General features: G+C 37.8%; 1 pseudogene; it reads right to left on the bottom strand.

Annotated features, from left to right (window-relative positions):
* Window positions 1-853: 853 nt before the first annotated feature.
* On the bottom strand, window positions 854-15,099 carry LOC119245725 (mitochondrial import receptor subunit TOM20 homolog; annotated as a pseudogene).
* Between the last annotated feature and the right edge of the window lie 5,567 nt (window positions 15,100-20,666).

The following is a 20,666-nucleotide window of genomic DNA, read 5'->3' as shown; positions in this document are numbered from 1 at the left end:
TGACATTCAAAAATTTATTGCCACGACCAATGTCAGGGAGCTACCCCTTATGTAATCTTCTAGTAGGTTTATAATTTCAGGTCTCACATTTATGTATTTAATCCATCTTGAGTTAGTTTTAGTGATGGTCTAAGACAGGGTTCCAATTTCATTCTTTCATATGTGGATATTCTGTTTTCCCTCCTTTCCCCACTGAGTATTATCGGCTCCCTTGTCAAACATTAGTTGACCATATATGCATAGGTTTATTTCTGGACTCTCAACTCTGTTCCATTGGTCTATGCATCTCTTTTTATGCCAGTACCATACACTTTTAAATTTAAATCAGTTTTATTTAAGAATTTCCAACATTGGAAAACTCTTGGAAAAAGTTTCCAAGCACAGGACAAGAATTGCAGCAAACAGCATTCGTAACAATAGCTAACATACATTAGAACTTCCACCCTTATTTGAGACACCCCACACTCACTGGTGAACTCTGCTTCCAACTACTCCTGCAAAGCACACCACAAACACAGTCCATTTTCTCAACCCATCAACTCCAGCTCACATTACCACTATATATCAGTAAGAGAAGAGAAACATAACATACAACATCCACAGCAGCTGATGAAGGGATGGGGGAATGTAAGTATCATTCCACTTAAGACAGTCGACTAACATCGATTATCTAAGAGCAAAACTCAAACAAAATCACAGATGTGGATATCCTTTGAATGCAAAGACATTCTCATTTTATTTGTTATCACTGCTCTCTGCATACTTTCTCACCAATTCCCCCAGAGTTGTTCACTTTCCAAGTTAAGATTTCAAAAATATTTTTAATTGAGAGTATTATGTTGACATTTATTTTTCATTCCACATCATCTTCAGCCAAGATCTGAGCATTTAACAATTCTCTGACTAATTGCTGGAAGCTTAGTGAAAAGCATCTGGAGACTGGTGGTAGAAGAGACTGGTGGTGCACTATAACAGTGCAGTGACTTCTGTGGATGTCCACATACAGCAATTGCCAGCCTACAGCCTTCTCATATTCACCTGATGCCAGTGACTCTTTGCCAAGGCATATTTCTTCAAAGAAGAATTTCCGAACAGCTTCAACATCTTTAAGGTCAGATAACATGAAACGTCTAGGTCTCACCTTTGCAAGTTTTTGTTTCTTCATTATTATAGTCTGTTTTTTAAAAATTTGGGTCACTCTCTCTCTCTCTCTTGCAGTCAAAGTTAATGCAGTACCCGATGTAAAAGACTTGGCATACATCCGCAGAGATGGAAAAGTTCTAGCCCGCCTCTTCACTTGATTGCTGAGTTCAGGCAGCTGCAGGGCCTCCAAAGAAGCCATCAGTCATGAGCCCTCTGGGAGAACAGAGCTATGCAGACCTGACAGATGCTGCAATGGACCACTAGCACCATACTTTTTTGATTACTATAGGTCTGTAGTATATTTTGTAGTCAGAAAGTTTTGTTCTTCAGGATTGCTTTGGCTATTTGGGGAATTTTGTGATTCTATGGGAATTTTAGAAATATTTCCGTGAGTAATAACAATAGAATTTTTAATAGGGATTCCATTGACTCTACAGATGGCTTTCAGTAGTAAGAATTCTTTAATAACAACTCTGATTCATCAACATAGGATGTCTTTCCATTTATTTGTGTGTTCTTCAATTGAATTCATCAAGATCTAGTAATTTCAGTGTACAGGTTTTTTACCTAATAGGTTAAACTTATTCTTAAGTATTTTATCATTTTTGATGTAATTGTAAATGGGATTGTTTCCTTTATTTCTTTTTCAGATAGGTTCTAATTAGTGTCCTAATTTTTGTATATTGATTTTTCTATCCCCCTATATATATTATCTACAATCAGAGACAATTTTACTTTTCCCTTGCTGATTTGGATGCTTTATTATTATTATTTTTTTTGTCTAATTACTCTGCCTAAAACTTGCAGTTCTTGACCTGAATGGGAAAGCTTTTACCCTTTCACCATTGTGTATGATGTTAGTTGTGGGTTTGTCCTATATGGTCCATATTATGTTAATGTGTTTTTCTATATCCAAGTTGTTGAGAATTCTTTTCAAAGATTTATTTATTTGGGGCCTCCCTGTTGGTGCAAGGGGTTAAGATGCAACCTATGAAGCTGTGTGCAGCCACTGCAGCATGAGTTTAATTCCCGGCTGGCCGGGGAGGTAACCCACATGGCGCAGCAGATCTCTCCTGACTTACCCGCTGTTCCCCTCAGCAGTGTATGTCAGTCAGTCTGCCTGTTCTGCTCCCCACTCTGTCTCTGGTGAATCCTCTCATACACACACACCACATCTCTGGCCTGCACCCCAGTTCTTGTATGCATCTTGTTTTGCAGTGGCTGCACACAGCTTCACAGGTTGCATCTTAACCCCTTGCACCAACAGGGAGGCTCCAAATAAATAAATCTTTAAAAAATATTTATTTATTTATGCATACAAAAACTGGGATATAGGCAGAGGTGTGGGGGTGAGAGGAGTCACCAGAGACAGAGTTGGGAGCAGAATAGGCAGACTGACTAAAATACACTGCAGAGGGGAGCAGCGGGTGAGACAGGAGAGGTCTGCTGTGCCATGTGGGTAGCTCCCAGACTAGCCAGGGATCAAACTCATGCTCTTCTAGGTTGTCCAATATTAGTGTATAATTATTCATATTAATCTCTTAAATCCTTTGTATTTCTGTGATGTGAGTTGTAATGCTTCCTCTTGTTTAGATTCTACTTTAATCTTCTCTTTTTCATGTTAATCTAGTTAAAAGCCTGGCCATTATTTTGTACCTCAAATAAGGTACAAAGGTAAATCACTCTTAAAAAAAAAAAAAAACTGTTTCCCCTTTATGCTTTATCTTATGTCCCTACTGAGACTAGCTTTCTTGTCCTCACCATCAGTTCAATCACAGGCCAGAAACCAGTGAAATCTATTGCAGAGAAGAGAAATGAAGTACAAACATAATAATTATCATTTAATTATAATGCTTATTTTGTTTGCTGTCACTTTGTATGGTGTACAAAAGAAGGCAACATAATAAAGAACACTGTGCTGGCTCATTTCTGTTTGCTCATCCCCTTCCCCTCTCAGTTCCCTTCTCTAGCCTGTCTTTCCTCTCCTGCTTTCAGGAAGGTTGATCCCCATGGACTACACCACTGGACTCCTTCGTTGGCTAGCTTCCTGTTGGCAGGAGATGGAAGGTTGGGAGGAGAGAAAGTTCCAGGCATTTCTTCTCTACACTATCCAGCTCAATGCTGACTTTCTGGTAGCAGCTGCAGTCCTCCCATTAAACAGCCCCTTTTCCAGATTCCACTGTTCAAAGACCTCCCCTTGGCTCTTTGAAGGGGTCCAAGAGTGTGAATGCCTTTCTGCTGATGCTATTCTTTTTTTTAAGATTAATTTATTTATACATACAGGAACTGGGGTACAGACCAGAGTTGTGGGAGGTGAGAGGATTCACCACAGACAGAGTAGGAAACAGATCAGGTGGATTGACTGAAATACACTGCTGAGGGGAGCAGCGGGCAAGTTAGGGGAGGTCTGCTGCACCATGTGGGTAGCTCCCTGGCTGGGATTGAACTTGTGCTGCAGTGGTTGCAGATAGCTTCATAGTGCTGAGACTTAACACCTTATACCACCAGGGAAGCCCTGATGCTATTCTTTGGATGCTTCAATATTTCCTTTTAGTTTTGGTCCCCCCATATATGCCCATTCCTCACTAAGTTGTCCCTCCACTAAAGTATCTTCACCTAAACCTCTGGAGTGAAATCTTTCTTGTGAGAATGCTGACTGATACATATGATTTAATTTGATGTTCTACTTAAGTCAATCTGAACAGACTCTACCTTTCTGGAAAGAATGCCCAAATCCCAATTTACCTTTGAAATCACTCTTAATACTTTGTTATATATTGCTCTCACTATTTTCTAGAGAAAATGACTGTAGTTATCAAAAAGGAATCTGTGTCACCCAAAATAGTTAAAATCACTGCTCTATAAGTACTTCATCTGCTAGATATTTCTTGTTAGTAGAGTCAATTCTGTCTAGCATTATTTCTATCCAGCTCAATGCTGACTTTCCTGTAAATTTCTAGCTAGTTTCCAAAATAAGACTATAATGTGTTTGAAGAGAGGAACTGTTTCATATGACTGTTTATTTCTCCAGTTCTCCTAGCTTACTATTAAAAAAAATAAATAGTGGGTATCCAAGAATCAGACTTTTGTGGAGACATGGAACTTTTTTTTTTAAAGACAAAGTAGATCAAATGAATCTAAACATTACAGAGAAATGCATGCTTCATTTAAAAATCTTTCATAAAGTTGGATTTGTCAGAGAGTGAGTTTACTCATTACCTTAGTTATATAAGCAGTTTTAGAAGACAATGCAATTTCTAGAGCTGAGAGAATCCCCATGGATAGATTATAAAGCAAGAATCATAGAGGTCAGAGGATATTTAACATATGTGGGAAGAAGGGCAGTAGGAGAGGAAAGAGTGTAAATATATTGAGGGAACATATCAAGACAGAAAGGGAAAAATAAACTTCTAAAAAATAGTAATAATCTAGATAAAAACAAACTTTAAAACTATAGAGCTTGAAAATAAAAATAAAATATATACCATGATTTTAAATTATATAATTCTTTACTGTATACAATATAAGTTTTTCCTGTATTAATGTATGAAGGCAATGCAACCCTAATTAAAATAACAGGGTTTGTGAAGGTACTTTCTCAATTCCTATACTTATTCAGTAAATATATTTTGAATATTTATTTATGCCAAGTACTATGCTACTCTCTAAAAGAAACCCATGAAATTTAAAATATGATAAAATGACAATTTGATTTTCACAGAAAGGATTGATTTCTCAAAAAATGGCATTGGAACAAGTAACGAAGCCTTTCAAAAACAAAATTTGCTGGGCCTCCCCGGTGGCGCAGCGGGTTGAGCACAGCGCTGTGAAGCTGTCCGCAGACTCTGCAGCGCGGGTTCGATGCACGGCCGGCCAAGGTGATTCCCACATGGCGCAGCAGACTTCTCCTGCCTCGCGCACTGCTCCCCTCAGCAGTGTATTTTGGTCCGTCTGCCTGCTCAGCTCCCCACTCTGTCTCTGGTGAATCCTCTCACCCTCCAGCACATCTGGCCTGTACCCCAGCTATTGCATAAATAAAAAATAAATCTTAAAAAAAAATGCTGTATCCCTCATGCAGCCCTTCAAAATAAATTTGAGATACATTAAAATATAAAAAAGTAAGAACCTTATAGAATATTATAAAGGGTCTACCTGGTGGCCTAGGGGTTAAGTCTCAGCACTATCATGCTATTACCCATTGCTGCAGCCTGAGTTCCATCCCCGGCCAGGGAACTATCTACAGATGGCATAGCAGACTTCTCCTGTCTCGCCCACTGCTCCCCTTGGCAGTGTATTTCAGTCAGTCTGCATCTTCTGTTCCCCACTCTGTCTCTGGTGAATCCTCTCACCCCCTCACCTCTGGCCTGTACCCAAGTTCTTGTATGCATAAATAAATAAATCTTTAAAAAAAAGGGAAAAGATGGGAGTGTTTGGCAACATACATTTGAAGAAGTGTGACCCTATACCCCTAAAACATAGAGTGTGGCAAACCAATATTATTGCAGTAAAAAAAATAATTTAATTATTAAAAAAGTTAAGGAAAATAGAAACCAAAAATAAAGTCAAAATATAGCAACAAACATGACAAGCCAAATATAAATTCCTGCAATACATCTTAAATCAATAAGAAAATGACAATACATACGAAAATGGGGGAAAGAAATTATCAGGCAGTTCACAGGAAAAGAAATATAAATATAAGAAATAAATTTGAAAATCTAGAGGATTCCCTGGCTGGGTGAGGTGGCCCTGGGAGGTGGGTGGGTACCACACACACACACACACACACAAAAAAAAAAAAAAAAAAAAAAAAACCTCCTAGGAAGAAATGGAGAGATGCTGAGCATGATGGCCATGACTGGGGCACTGGTCATGGGCATGGGGTGAATACACATATTTATAGAGGTTAGAACCTATAACCCCTAAACCAAATGCAATGATATAAACCAACTTTACTTCAATAAACATAATTTGGAAAAAAAATCTTAATAATAACTAGGCTTGATAAAGCTATGGGGAGATCCCAAATTTGACAGAATCATAACTGTATGCTAATTTTTAGTAGAACAGTTAGTAACTAGCATAAATTTAAATGTACATACCTTTTCATCAGAAAATGTTCAGCTAAACATTCCTATCTCCTTAAACTTTCAACTGCCTTGTTTCGGGATTCATTTTAGATACTCATAAGTGTAAACAAAAATAAAATAAAAAAAAAAACATGGCCTAAGTAAGATAGAAGGTTATGTTTCTGTCACATAAGAGAAGTTTCAAGGTTGGCAGCCTTGAGAATTGTTATGGAGGCTCTATGGTCATCAAAGATTCAGGTCTATATTTTTCTATTTTATTATCGTTAATACATAGCTTCCATTTTCAATGTCACTTAATGGACCAAAATGTCTGTTGTGATCCAGCCATAATATTTGCTTTCAATCCAGGGAAGAGAAATGGGAAAAGAACAACAATCAAAGCACGGATCATCCAAATAAGGCAGCTATGTTAAAACAAAATCAGTTAAGGGGACCTCCCTGGTGATGCAGAGGTTAAAATCTCAGCACCATCAAGCTATAGCCAGCCACTGCAGCACGAGTTCGATTCCCAGTCGGCCAGGAAGCAACCCACATGGTGCAGCAGACCTCTCATGTCTCACCTGCTGTTCCCCTCAGCAGTGTATTCCAGTGGATCCACTTGTTCTGCTTCCCACCCTGCCTCTGGTGAATCCTCTCACCCACTGCACCTCTGGCCTACACCCCAGTTCTTGTATGCATAAATAAATAAAAATAAATCTTAAAAAAAATCAATTAAGACCCTTTGACACATTTAGTAAAATATTGGACCAAACATTGCTTAAACAACGGGCTTGCTTTCCTTACACAGCAAGACCAGAGGTAGTAAAAGCCAGAGGTTATTCAATAGCTCAATGACCACATCAAGGTCACCAGCTCCTTGCCATAGCTCACATATACCATTCCTCAGTGTGCCCTCCATGTTTTTCCTGTCAAGATTCCAAGACTGCTGTTTCAGCTCCATGCCTGCCTCATGTCCTTAAAAAGTGCTTAAAACAGAGGGGAAATAATAGTAGGGAGCTGCTCTTTACATATTGCTCTCATCAGCGAGGACTGTCTTGTGCAAAAGAATCAGCAGCTTTTTCCTCAGCCTTTCCCTCCACCACATGAAAGGCTGGGAAATGGGAATATGTAGGCACTCTGAGTTTTCATCATGTAGGAATAGTGAAACTAGCAAAAAAGAATGTCTGTCAATATCATTGGTAGACAGCCAATAGTGTCTGTCATATATGCTGAGAGAGAGAAGAGCTAACAGAAGGTTTAAATACATATTAGAAAGAAAGTGACTGTAGATGAATGTCTCAGAAGACAGAGGCTAGGATTCTATCCAGATCCTAGAGCACTAGTGGAGCAACAGTTCATCTTTTGAAATAAGGAGGAAAAATAAATAACTGAAGATATTTCAGTTAGTAGAGGTCAAGTGCAGGAAGCTGAGGGTATTTTACTTGGGAAGACCAAGGAAGGCAGTGGAAGACAACAGAGTTACCATGTTGGACATTGCATGACCAAAAAACATAGCTAGGAGAAGAAGATGAATGCATTACCACTCATGTAAGAAAACTCACTTTTCTTTCCTTTTTTCCAATTTAAGAAAGCTCAATTTTCATCTGCTATTTTTAAATGAGAAAGGAAGTAATATATAAATTTCATTTTATAATGTGAATTGTATGAGATGAAAACATTATGGCGGGGAGTGCAAGTAATTGACTCAGCTACTATACTCAGAATTTTCCATCACAAAGTCTTAAATTAGTATTTTTTACCACTTAGAAAGCTTCTCATATGCCTCTCGCATTTGATTAGCTTCAATCAATTAATATCTGAAAAATTAATGCTAGTTTATACCATAATTATGATATAAAACTGCAAAAATAACCTATTATGGAACAAACTAGCCCTATATTCCAAATTTTATGAGTGATTACATATTTAATCCACCTTCTCCTTTTAGAAATATAATTTATTAACAAAGCTATTTTACCATTATATTGAAGTGTCAAATTATAAAGACTTAAATTGAAAACAAATGTTTTGAAGTCACTTCCTGGTGTTTCACATTTTTCTATATCATAATCAAAGGCTAGTCTATTATCTATAACGTGCAATGTGGGGATTTGCTTTTCATTCAAATGATGGTTTTCATTCTTAAGATGAAAATGACATAGCTAGAGACTTAAGTTGAAGTAGGTGAGATTATTACTTAAATGACAGACACTTCCTATGGAGAAACATCCAAGGGCCCATTTATTCATGGATTCAGGATAATGGGTCTCTTACTCTTTCAGAGCTGATTTCGGAAATTAAACAATGTAGGAGTAAAGCTTCTTAGTTAATTCGTAGCCTAATTGTTTCATGGTCTTATGAGTTCAATGTTTCGATGAATAAGAACACAGCCAAATGTTTTTGAGAAACTACTTGCTTACAGCATTAGAAGCATTTATTGTAGAAGGGTCCTTAGGAACTCAGTGAATAGAATACAATTTTTAAAATTCATCAATTTGAATATGGTCAGTGCAAATTGACCACATCGATTCTCAACCTATTAGCAGTTGAAGCCTCATTTCTACTGAAAATTTTGCAGAGATATCAAAGACTTTATAAGGAGGATGTGATAGGAGGATATTTAATATTTACAACTATACAGTTGGGATAATAACCATTCCACTTTAAATAACTTAATTTGCATTCATTAATAGACAACTGTAACTATTATGTTTGTGTCATAGAAAGAGAAATTAGAATAGGAGGATTCTGTGTATGATGAGAATAACTAGATAAACAGAATCCTCTAATTTTCTAATTCAGTGTCACTGCCTCATTTCAAAAGCTTATCATTCTCAAGTAGTAGGACTTTACATTATTGGTAATTATTATCTTCGTGCTCATATGAATACACAAGTAACACACTAATAAGAAAGCCAATTACAGAGCTATATATTTGAGGATTTATTTTTTTTTTCCCTTTCTCAACACTGACAATACATTTTTACGAAGTAATCCTTGGAGTCTTGCTTTATTTTGATTAAAGGGCCATTTCTGGGTTATTGATATAATCTGTAGTTCCAAAACAGACATGTAGAGGCTTTGAGGCTGACCGATAGTCAGGTTGTTGTAAGAGACATGCTCATGAATTTGTAAGAATGTGCAGGAAATGGGCCTCCCCTGGCGGTGCAGGAGGTTGAGCACTGCGCTATGAAGCTGTCCGCAGCCTCTGCAGCACAGGTTTGATTCCAGCTGGCCGGCAAGGGTCCCACATGGTGCAGCAGACCTCTTCTGTCTCGCCGGCTGCTCCCCTCAGCAGTGTGTTTCAGGCAGTCTGCCTGTTCTGCTCCCTGCTCTGTCTCTGATGAATCCTCTCAACCTACCATGCATCTGGCCTGTACCCCAGTTCTTATATAAAATAAATAAATAAATCTTTAACAAAAAATGAATGTGCAGGCAAGACAGGAAAAACAGGTGCATCTCAGATACAGGCCTGAAGGGGACTGAAGCCTTCTTTAGAACTGTCATTCAGAACTCAAGGCAAATCCAGAGCCTGCGACTCCTCTTGGCTACTCTACAGCCAGCCTACACCACTCCTTATGTGGCCATGATGAAGTTGCCACTACTGTTTCTGCTACTTCTGCTCTCTCCACTTGTAATAAGCCCACATCTACTCCTCTCTGTTTTATGTTATGGCACTTTCTGTCTCAGAAATTCTTAGAGTTTGGTCCCACTGCCAACTCTGTGCCTTTCTTTATTATGCCACACAATCAAACCCTAAGAGCAATGATCTGATATTTACAATCACTCCCTTTTAAATAATATTCATGTTGGACAGAGTATTCTTCTGGTTTTCTCTGTTGATTCCTCCTTCCATAAACTATGGACTAGATAGATGTCAGCTCTCTCAAAGGGGACCCGGTTAGCACAAATACCTGTGGTTTATATAGTCCTCTCCAAAAATATGCTTTGGAAAATCATATCCAGCTTTGTTTTATATAACAGCTGAGCTATAATTCCAGGTTTAGTGGCAGGGCATAATGTCAAAATAATGTCAATTGTCTATCAACTTTTATATCTATGGAAAATACACTCTTGGCTGAGACTTTCACACTTCTTTAATACCTAGTATTAAAGAAGACTCCAAAAGAAAACTGCTGTTGAATCATTTCAGCTTCTATTCAGGTATACCCAAATTAGAACAGCAAAACACTACAAAATATTTAAAATCAATCAAAACATCCATCAGCATTTCATCTTTTGCTAGATAAAAAAAACAATTTGTCCTTCATTTTATGCCAACACATTCTTTCTTTCCACTTTAGTAAATACTATTTATGAGACTAATTAATGTCTCTGTGGATTGCCAGGTTAAGGATGAAAGGTGGAATCCTAACTACAAATAACCATCTCAGCAAAACAGGTTAAACATGACTCAGATATAGGCTTTAGCAATGCTCATTCTAAAGTCATTTCTTGTTTTGTGGATATTCTTCCAATTTGTTTTGAGGAAATAGAGGACAAGATCTTAGGTAGGTAATATATATACATTTCACAACATTAAAAATTTACATAACAAGTAAGTCTACAGCTATACAGATTGGCTATCATTACTATTAATGTTGTGAAAAAAATCAGCCCCAATGGAAGCCCTGAAAAGACACTTCTCCAAAGAAGACATACAGATGGTCAATAGGCATATCAAAAAATGCTCATCATCACCAATCATCAGGAAAATGCAAACCAAAACCACAATGAGATACCACCTCCTACCTGTAAAAATGCCTCATATATTAAAAAAACAAAACCAGAAATGATAGATGCTGGTGAGGGTATGGATTATAAGGAACCCTCATACGCTGTTTGTGGGAATGTAGACTCGCCCAGTCCCTATGGAAACAGTACGGGGGCTCCTCAAAATATTAAAAATAGATAGCCCCTATGACTCAGCATTTCCACTCATAGATATCTACCTGAAGAATGCAAACACTGCAGTGCTGTTTACAATAGCCAAATTATGGAAACAACCTAAAGGCCCCAGGACAGAGGAGTAGATTGAGTGGATGTGGTATATGCACACAATGGAATACTACTCAGCTATAAAGGCACATATGAACCCTTGCCATTTGCAACAACATAGGTTGGAGATGGAGGAGATTATGCTAACTGAAATGTCAGAAGAAGATAGATAAAACCTGGCTGATTTCACTCCTATGTGGAATATAGGCAAACTAAAAGGAACAGACAAAACTAAATCAAAACAAACCCTAGAAATATGACGGTAGAATTTAGGCCACTAGAGGCAGAGGATGCCTAATGGAACTATGAGTGCTTTGGTGGTGGGTGTGGTGAGGTAACATACATTAGCAGAAGTGTGATCCTAACACCGTAAATCATATACAGGGTTGTATACCAATGTTGCCGCAATAAAAATAAATAAGAAAATATTTTTTAAATATGAAAATTAGGGGCCTCCCTGGTGGCATAAGGGATTATAAGACACAACCTATGAAGCTGTGCTCAGCCTCTGCAGCATGAGTTCAATCCCCGGTCAGGGAGCCACCCACATGGCACAGCAGACCTCTCCTGACTCACCTGCTGCTCCCCTCAGCAGTGTATTGCAGTAGAGACCTGCCTGTTCTGCTCCCCACTCTGTCTCTGGTGAATCCTCTCACCCCCACACCTCTGGCCTGAACCACATTCTTGTATGCATAAGTAAATATGTTTTTTAAAAAATAAAATTAAATATGAAAATTAAAAACCACCCCAGAATTCAGTAACTTATATCTGCAAAACTTATATTATTAAAAGCCTATAAATTTTCGAGGCCACCTCCGCTTTCTAATATTAGCTGTGTGGGCTTGGCTTTACGCTTTGGGTCATGTTTGGGGATAATCCATACAGCCACTCAAGGTCACAAACCGAAGGGACAGTGGCTACCTGGGTCATGTGCCTCCCGTGGCAGTCACAGAAGCATATGACTAAGCCAGAACTGGCAGAGAACATGCTTGTATCATATCTGCTACACTCTACTCCCAAAGCAAGTCATATGACCAAGACTTAGTCACGAAGGTTGTAAATTATATTTGACCTTAAAGCAGAAAGGGTATGAGAGTCAATATGTGCTAAACAATCATCAGATACACCTTGTTCCCCAGTCACACAGTTTCTCACTGGATACAAGAACTGTTACTCATTTCTTGCATATAATCCACAGCAAGTCTATGCAACATATAAGTCTCTTTACGGGTAACCAGTGTAATACCAATGGCCTCATACCATACACACTGTTCTAGACCTTTATCTCTCCCCCATTTAATGATATGTCTTAGAAACCATTACATGTCAGTACACGTAGAGTTACCTCATTTAAGTCACTGTATATTATTACATAAAAGGAATAAACAATAATTTTTAGCAAATGTTCTATTGGTGAATATTTAGTTTGTTTCCAATACTATGTCATTTTTTTTTAAGATTTATTTATTTATTTATACAAGCACTGGGTACAGTCAGAAGCGCGGGAGGATGAGAGGATTCATCAGAGCCAGAGCAGGGAACAGAACAGGCAGACTGATGACATACACTGCTGAGGGGAGCAGCGGGCGGCAGGAGAGGTCTGTGCAACATGTTGGACCCACGTTGGCAGCCTGGGATCGAACCAGCGCTGCAGAGGCTGCGGGCAGCTTCGCAGCCCAGCGCTCAATCGCTGCGCCACCAGGGGAGGCCCTATACTATGTCATTTTAACAAAAGCTGCAATGACTGTCATTGTATATATTTGTGAAGAGTTGTAGAAAATATTCCTAGAAGGGATATAGTTCCAAAGATTCTTGCATTTTCAGTTTTGATAGCTCTTTTCAAGTTTTTTAAATAAAAAATAGGTTATTTAAACTACCATGAGCAATAAAGAAGAGCCTGATTACCTAAACCCTTGCAACACAAATCAAATCATTTTCTTTTTGCCAAAATGATAAATTAGAAAAAGACTGCTTATTATTTGAATTTGTATTTCACTTCCTATGGGTGAAGCTGATACATTTTCGTACGACAAACAGGCATGTCTAGTCTCTATGGTAGACCTCCCAGGTCTGTAGGGTCATCATCTATAGCGTCTCCCACCCCACAGACTGCTGCACAGTAGTGTTAGGAAACTATATTTGTATGGAATAATATCATTTCCTAAGGAGGAACCCAGACTCAAGTGTGGGTTCCTGAGATAAAAACTTATGAAGACACACAAGTAAGAGTACACTTTTGGCCTGTATTTTACATTCCTAAGTTAAATCATAAGACATTCAAAAACAGACTGTGAAGGGCCTCCCTGGTGGCACAGGAGTTAAAGACAGCACTATCAAGCTATTGCCAGCCACTGCAGCATGAATTCCATGCTGAACCAGGGAGCAACCCACATGGTGCAGCAGACCTCTCCTGACTCGCCCGCTGCTCCCCTCGGCAGTGTATTACAGTCAATCTGCCTGTTCTGCTCCCTACTCTGTCTCTGGTGAATCCTCTCACCCCCCACACCTCTGGCCTGTACCTCAGTTCTTATATGCATGAATAAATACATCTTTAAAAAAACAGACTATGTATAAGTCTTTGGCAGTAATTTAAAGAGATATATATGTTTTTCAGAGCTGAAAGACAGTAATCTCTGACTCTCTGAAACAACATTCGCTACCTCAACTGATGAAGACAACATCCAAACAACTCTTTTTTTACCAAAAGTCCAGAGTAACCTACAGATGCTATGAATAACAATGACAAACACCAATAATCAATCCTATCCACAGGGTTCACACAGTAAGAACCATAACACCAAAACAAACCAAGGAAAATGAAAGAAGCACAGCAGGATTCAGCTTCCAAAATACTCTGTGTTCCTGAGAGAAATATTCTTCATAAATAAAAATACTAAAATTAACTATGTAACTAAGTAGTTACACAGTTAATTGCACTGTGACCCCCCCAGGTAATATTTTTTTTTTCCTGGAGAAAATTTTATAGACACATTAACATTGTTATTCATAACAACTTGAAATTAAGAACTGAGATGATGGACTTGAAAGACTGCTAAAGTTATAGCAGAAGGTACTGTTGTAGATAAGAAAGTTAGACTATAACCAATTATGTTCAACCTTTAGTGCAACAATTGTAAAATTTTGTATGACTCACTGGTCGCTGATTAAGAGGTTCAGTTGTCAGTGCCAGATAAGAAGTGTCTAATCTCTCCCAATATTAGAGCTACAGTATTTTAACTACAAATAGTGTTTGCAACTCATTGGGCACCCATTATTGAGTTCACAAAAAACTTGCTAGAATACTCTTTTTAGAGGTAGTGCCATGCCTCTTTACAGACAGAATAGTCTTTAAATGGGGGTCTTTGGTGATCATGGCAATTCAATAAAACTAAGACAGGGGTTAGGAAAGACCTACTCAACCTGAATTTTCTGTGGAAAAAAAAAGTACTATGTGACTCCAACACGTCCAGTTGTTCCTCTTTTGTTCTTATTCCAGGTTAAGTAATTATATGACCATATTATTAAATCTCTGACCTCCCTTTGAGACGCTCTCAGAGTCTTACTTCTGAAATTCAAGGTCATTGCCTCTAAATATCATGTATTCCTGAAACAGTAAAGACTTAGCAGTTCCAACAGCCCCTCAAGGGCCTTTACATTTTCTTTTTTCTAAGTAATTAAAGTTACATAAAATTGAAGTATTCATATCAGGAATATATTTGATGAATATACCAATTTAAATAAAAATTAAAGAATATGAATCAGTAGAAAATGTGAAAGTATCTTTTATTATGCAGCCTTTATGGCAAGTTGCTACTTGTTATAACCTCAGATCAGACCAATCTCTTCATACCTGCAGTTCATCATGGACTCTTTTTGCTACAACTGTCATCACCTGCTGACCTGGCTGCCTGAGAGGAAGCATCAGAACATGGGCTCAGAGAGGGTTCAAATTTCCTATGAAGTTACCAACAATCCTTACACTAGTTCTCCTTGGGACAGTTCACAGTCAATGTATCATGCACAATTGTATCCAAATGAAATATACCTAAACTCTAAAAGAAAATGTATTTGTCTCAAACTTTCTTCTCACCCTCTCCATAACTCCAGTTTTCATGACTAATCTGTTCAGTCCAATAAGTAGGAATACAAACATATATGTCACTCGATATCCCCCACCAGATGATATAGTAAATGAAGTTGCTTGAGTTTCTCAACTCTATGTGAGTTGTTTATGCTACAACCCCTTTCCAAGGGCCAAGCACTATAATTTAATCTATAGGAAGGAATTTTTAAAAATATTTTATTTATTTTTTTACACAGAAGAACCAGGGTACAGGCCAGAGGTGCAGGGGGTGAGAGGACTTACCATAGACAGAGTGGGGAGCAGAACAGTCAGGTCTCTACTGAAATACACTGCTGAAGGGAGCAGCAGGTGAGACAGGAGAGGTCTGCTATGCCATGTGGGTAGCCCCCTGCCAGCCGGGGATCGAACTCATGCTGCAGAAAAGCTTCACAGTGCTGGGCTTAACCCCTTGTGCCACCAGAGAGGCACCACAAAATAGTTTTGAGTGCAATTATTCACATCAGTACTACTTGTCCACAGGAATATCTCTAGCACCTATTACTGAGTGGCACAGTGTAGACACTAAATGAATTCCTGTTGAGGGAAGGGAATTCCAGGAAAATTGAGTGGACAAAATTGGGGTCTGGTTTCCATATATTAAAGAGTGACATCATGTATGCCTATGGTGCATACTCATGTCAAATGCACCTTGTTTTTATTTATTTCAAGAGTTAAAGGTGAAAAAGAAATGTAAGATAATCCAGTTTATCCCACATATGTTTATAGCCTTCTCTTTCACATTAGCAATATTTCCTCTAGTTTATTATAATTACCCTTTGTGACAAGATTTTGATCATTTACACATGACTCCATTCAATCATATAACAAAATTAGATTTAGGAGACAGATTTCCCCAAACCATACAGTGAAGTTTCTTTTCTCTGTTATAGTTACTTCAAAGGTTCATCTAACACTCTGCTGGCATTAAGCCTCAATGTAAGGAAGGGAAATGTTAAGATACTCATGTTTCAAATTTTTTAAAATATGCATCCTTGTTAGCAGAATTATAAAATTTCATAGCACTTCAATTATTTTATCCATTAGTCTGATTTTACCTCATATTCTTTTCTGCCCAAATCAAATGGGAATGAGCCCCCCAAAACCAACGTGGGCCATGGCCACACGAAAAAAATGGTCACTGATAGAAGGAGAGGTGCTCCATTGTGCTGGGATTACACATGTACTGGATTCTCAGGCACACTTTATGAGGAATAGTATAATTCAATGGCACATCCCTATAAATAAAAGAATTGAATCACACTATTTCTCAGCACTCAGTTCTGAAAGGGCAAACTTCCCAGAAGGCCACAATTATCAGTGCTAGGGTGGCTCAGCTGGACATCAAGTAACATGATAAAGATAAGTGGTCCAAAACTCAGGTGAAGTCTTTGAATGTGATAATTCATAATCAGAGCCATCACGGATTTGCTGTTGCACCACATCGTGTGCAAATCATTTTCATCAGCATCATCTCAAGCTCAGTTTATAATAGCCACCTAATATGAAATTGGTTTCCGTAGACTTTCTTTTCATGGGCTATAACCTTTCTTCTTCATGTTCTTCATGGTTAGTTCAGTCCTCGTCACCCAGCAGATATCTGGGTGTCAAGGGTGCTCCACAATATGCAGTATAATGCTTTCAGAATCATTTGAAAGCAAATGCCTCAGGCTATTCATCATTTCACAGCTATCTTAGAGTCATAGTGACACATAACATAGAAAGACATCCTGTTATATTTCTAAGAAATTACTGTTATTTAATATCTTACTTGCAGCAACACCACCTATACCTTGCTCACGTTACACACAGATCAAAAATTTTAATGATAAAGAAATTGCTGCTAAGGTCCTGTTCCACACATTTAATGGATTTTTTTTTTGTATTTGTATTTACAATTTGAAAGTGCGTTCCCATATATTATTCCTTCTTTGGACATACCTGCTCCGACAGACATAAAATTGTAAATACATTGTGAATTGCATCACTTCCCTAGCCCTCTCTCTCAGTGTCTCCCAGCATAGCTTCCTAAAATTGCTGATGATCTCATTTATACTATTTAGGTTATGTTATGTAAGGTACGACACCATATTGTTAAGATGATTTGATTTTTTTAAAGTATATGATTCTGTTATAAAATTCTGTTATAAAATAGCTACTTGCAATATACCGGTAATTTTTAAAGTGTGAATCCTGGAACAGTTATATCAGAACCTTATGAATAACTTTTTCTTAAGAACTTTAATGTGTAACAGATATCTATGTACACGGCTACAAATTCAGATTCTTCTACTCCCAAATCTCATAAATCAGAATCTCCGGAAGTGAGGTCAGGGAATTTGAATTTTCAGCTACCTGGGGGCTTGCTACACACTTCCAAAGGCTGAAAACTATTGTCTAACAATGTGCCTGATTTTTCTCAGGGTTCCCACTGTAACTTAGAAGAAAGTTCTGTGCCTTTAGAAACAGCAAGAACTCTTTAAGGCAATTAGCATACCATTTAGGGAGTAATTCAAATTTAAGAAAAAAAGAACAATGGGATTTAAATTATCATCAAAACATACTTCTGTGCAGTGCCCTGTACTCGGTGCTCTAAAAACTGTAAAAATTGATACAATTTCATAATAAATATTCAATCTGTAATGATGAGCTCTGTCAATCTTAGAAAAGATAAATGTAGGGTTTAATTAGAAAATAGATGTCTCTCTGAATGTGAGGTGAAAGCTGGATAAAATGCATTTCTGTCTGCTTCATAAGGTACCATTCAAGATATGTCATTGTTATAATTTGAAAAGTATTATTCAGAAAGAAGACAGATTTCAGTTCAGTAGCTTTGACTGTAAGAAGACCAAGAAATAAAAGCCAAATGAATGAAAGCAAAGTCACAGATGACTGAATTTAAAAATTATCACATATCTTTAAATTTAGCTAAAGAATTAGCCAAATCCCAATTTGCCTCTCAACAAATTGATAGGCCAGGGGATCTTTGCAATACGAGCTATTTCTCTTGATGTAAACTTAAGTAAGGTAGTTTCCTACTTTCCTATTCCATGGTGCTTGGCTTATGTCGCTTTATGAATTATGTTCTGATATTTTTAGGTTACTGAAAATGTCAAAATAATATTGCGTTAAATGCAATGTCTTCACATCTTTCATGAGTTTAAAACAGCCCATTCTCTAGGATAGCAATTAGATGACATCAATCTGACTGTGAAAGAATTTTATCTGGGGAGTTCCAGGAAGGTATTGCAGAAGTGACCTATAAATCTGGCATGCAAGGCTAGGTCAGACCCTGTCAACTAAAGGCAGTAGGGCGCATATATCTGAACCAAGTCTGGGGAAGACTGGGCTAGATAACAGTAGAAGGCTAGAGTTCCTAATTCACTTTTTCCTAGATCGTTCTTATCACAATGACATTTCATAACAAACACCGCAAAATACCCGGTGGCCTACAATAACTGTTTATTGTTCACATGCCTGCAGTTAACTGCTGACCTTGTCTAAGAATCAGCTGGCTGTTGCTTGAATAAACCATCTTCAGCTCTGATGATTGGAGCAACTTGACCTAGTCTACATATCTATCATCATCTAGAAGTTTAACCCAGGCATATTTTTATGCAATAACTAAAGTACAAAAGAGAACAAGTGGAAATATGCTGGAGAGCTAAAGTCCTAAATTCAGGACTGCTACATACTCACTTTCATCGTATACTATGGTCGACAACAAGTTGTAAGATGGGTACAGATTCAAGGGGTAGGAGCAGCATAGACTATGTCTTTTTAGTATAAGGGACTGCAAGATCTCGTAGTAAAGGGCATGGCTATTGGTGGCGTGAAGAATTCAATTCACCATTGCATTTTCCTTTGTCTGCAATGTTGAATTTCTGTTCCCTAGGTACCACAGTACCCAATGTGGATACTAAGAAGTTTAAGATCTGACAGTGATTCTCAGACATGGAGGGCTTGCTAACATACAAATTGCCAGGCTCAGTCCCCAGAGTTGCTGATTCAGAAAACTGGGAGTGAAATCTGAGGAACTGTATTTGTAGTGAGTTCCGATGCTGCTGATGCTGCTGACCACGAGAAAACACGTGGAGAGCCACTGTTTTGTGGATTTGAAATGAACAGGACCTTGCTGGGATACTAAAACACTGACATTTATAGGAAAGCTGTATTTATTAGGAGACATTGATATTTATAGGAAAGGCAATTTTAAGTAAAGTGGGAGAATCTGACTGAGGTCATTTCCCAGATACCCAAACAGCTCATTCAGAATAAGCAAGTTAATCAGGGACCTTTGCTGCTAGCTTAACATTACCTGATATAACTGCCCCAGGTAGACTAGTAAACAATGTAAGGCTGGGAATGAATGATCCATCTAGTGTCTACTGAAAGCCACACACAAAACTCTACACTGGCAAATAAATTTGAGAGCATCATTTTATTGGAAAAAATAAATAAAATAAATGTTCGCAATATCCATCACCATTTAAGTCGGTAAAGGCACCCGACTTGTTCTAAGATCAAATTAAATGCATGTTGGGGGACTGAGATAAGCATTAAGAACTGAGATTCTGTGTGAGCTTTTCCAATTTAAGCCCTGATTTCTGCAGCGACATGATAATAATAAGTTAAGGGGTTATTCCTGAAGGAGAAGAAATCACAATGAAGCAATGAATAAGTGAGACCTTAATTTTGGGGAGAGTAGAAAAATGCTGTTAAACTATTTTCAGGAGATCGATGAACTACAACCAGTAAAGATAAAGTGATAAATGTGAAGGAATGAATATTGAGACTTATGTGAGACTTAGCTTACCCTGACACTATAGTTAAGTACCGATCAGAAAGAAAGAGCTCATAAGCTATTATTAGGCAAACGGAAAAGCAGATTACATTTTACCGCCCAAAATGCTACCTTTAAAAGTGCGCAGGCAAATATCAAAAGTGAATCAGTATTTCCAGGTCCCTATCTTTGGAGGCATCTTTAACCTAGTGCTAATTGCAACCAAAAAAAAAAAAAACAGAGAAGAGAGAGAGAGAGAGAGAGAGAGAGAGAGAGAAGGTGCAGAGAACATATGAACTCATTCAATATCAATGCCAACAGTGTCTTTCAATGTTCATTTCAAAATTGGAATTAGTGTAATAGAAAGGGATCAAAAGAAAGGGGGCACATTTTTAAGGTTTTAAAACTCTATTGATCCCCAATTTTTATATTTTTATATTTAATCATAATCTTTTTATTTAATACTTATATTTAATTTAATGTTTATAGACTAAATGAAAGGGTAAAAACAATTTTTGGAATAAACACAAATCTGCTATGCTGATGCAGATTT

The sequence above is a fragment of the Talpa occidentalis genome, unplaced genomic scaffold (assembly GCF_014898055.3).
Source record: "Talpa occidentalis isolate TD23 unplaced genomic scaffold, MPIMG_talOcc4v2.1 talOcc4.15, whole genome shotgun sequence".
Taxonomy (NCBI): Eukaryota; Metazoa; Chordata; class Mammalia; order Eulipotyphla; family Talpidae; genus Talpa; species Talpa occidentalis.
Note: the sequence above shows the minus strand (reverse complement) of the source record. Positions and strands in the feature narration are given on the sequence as shown.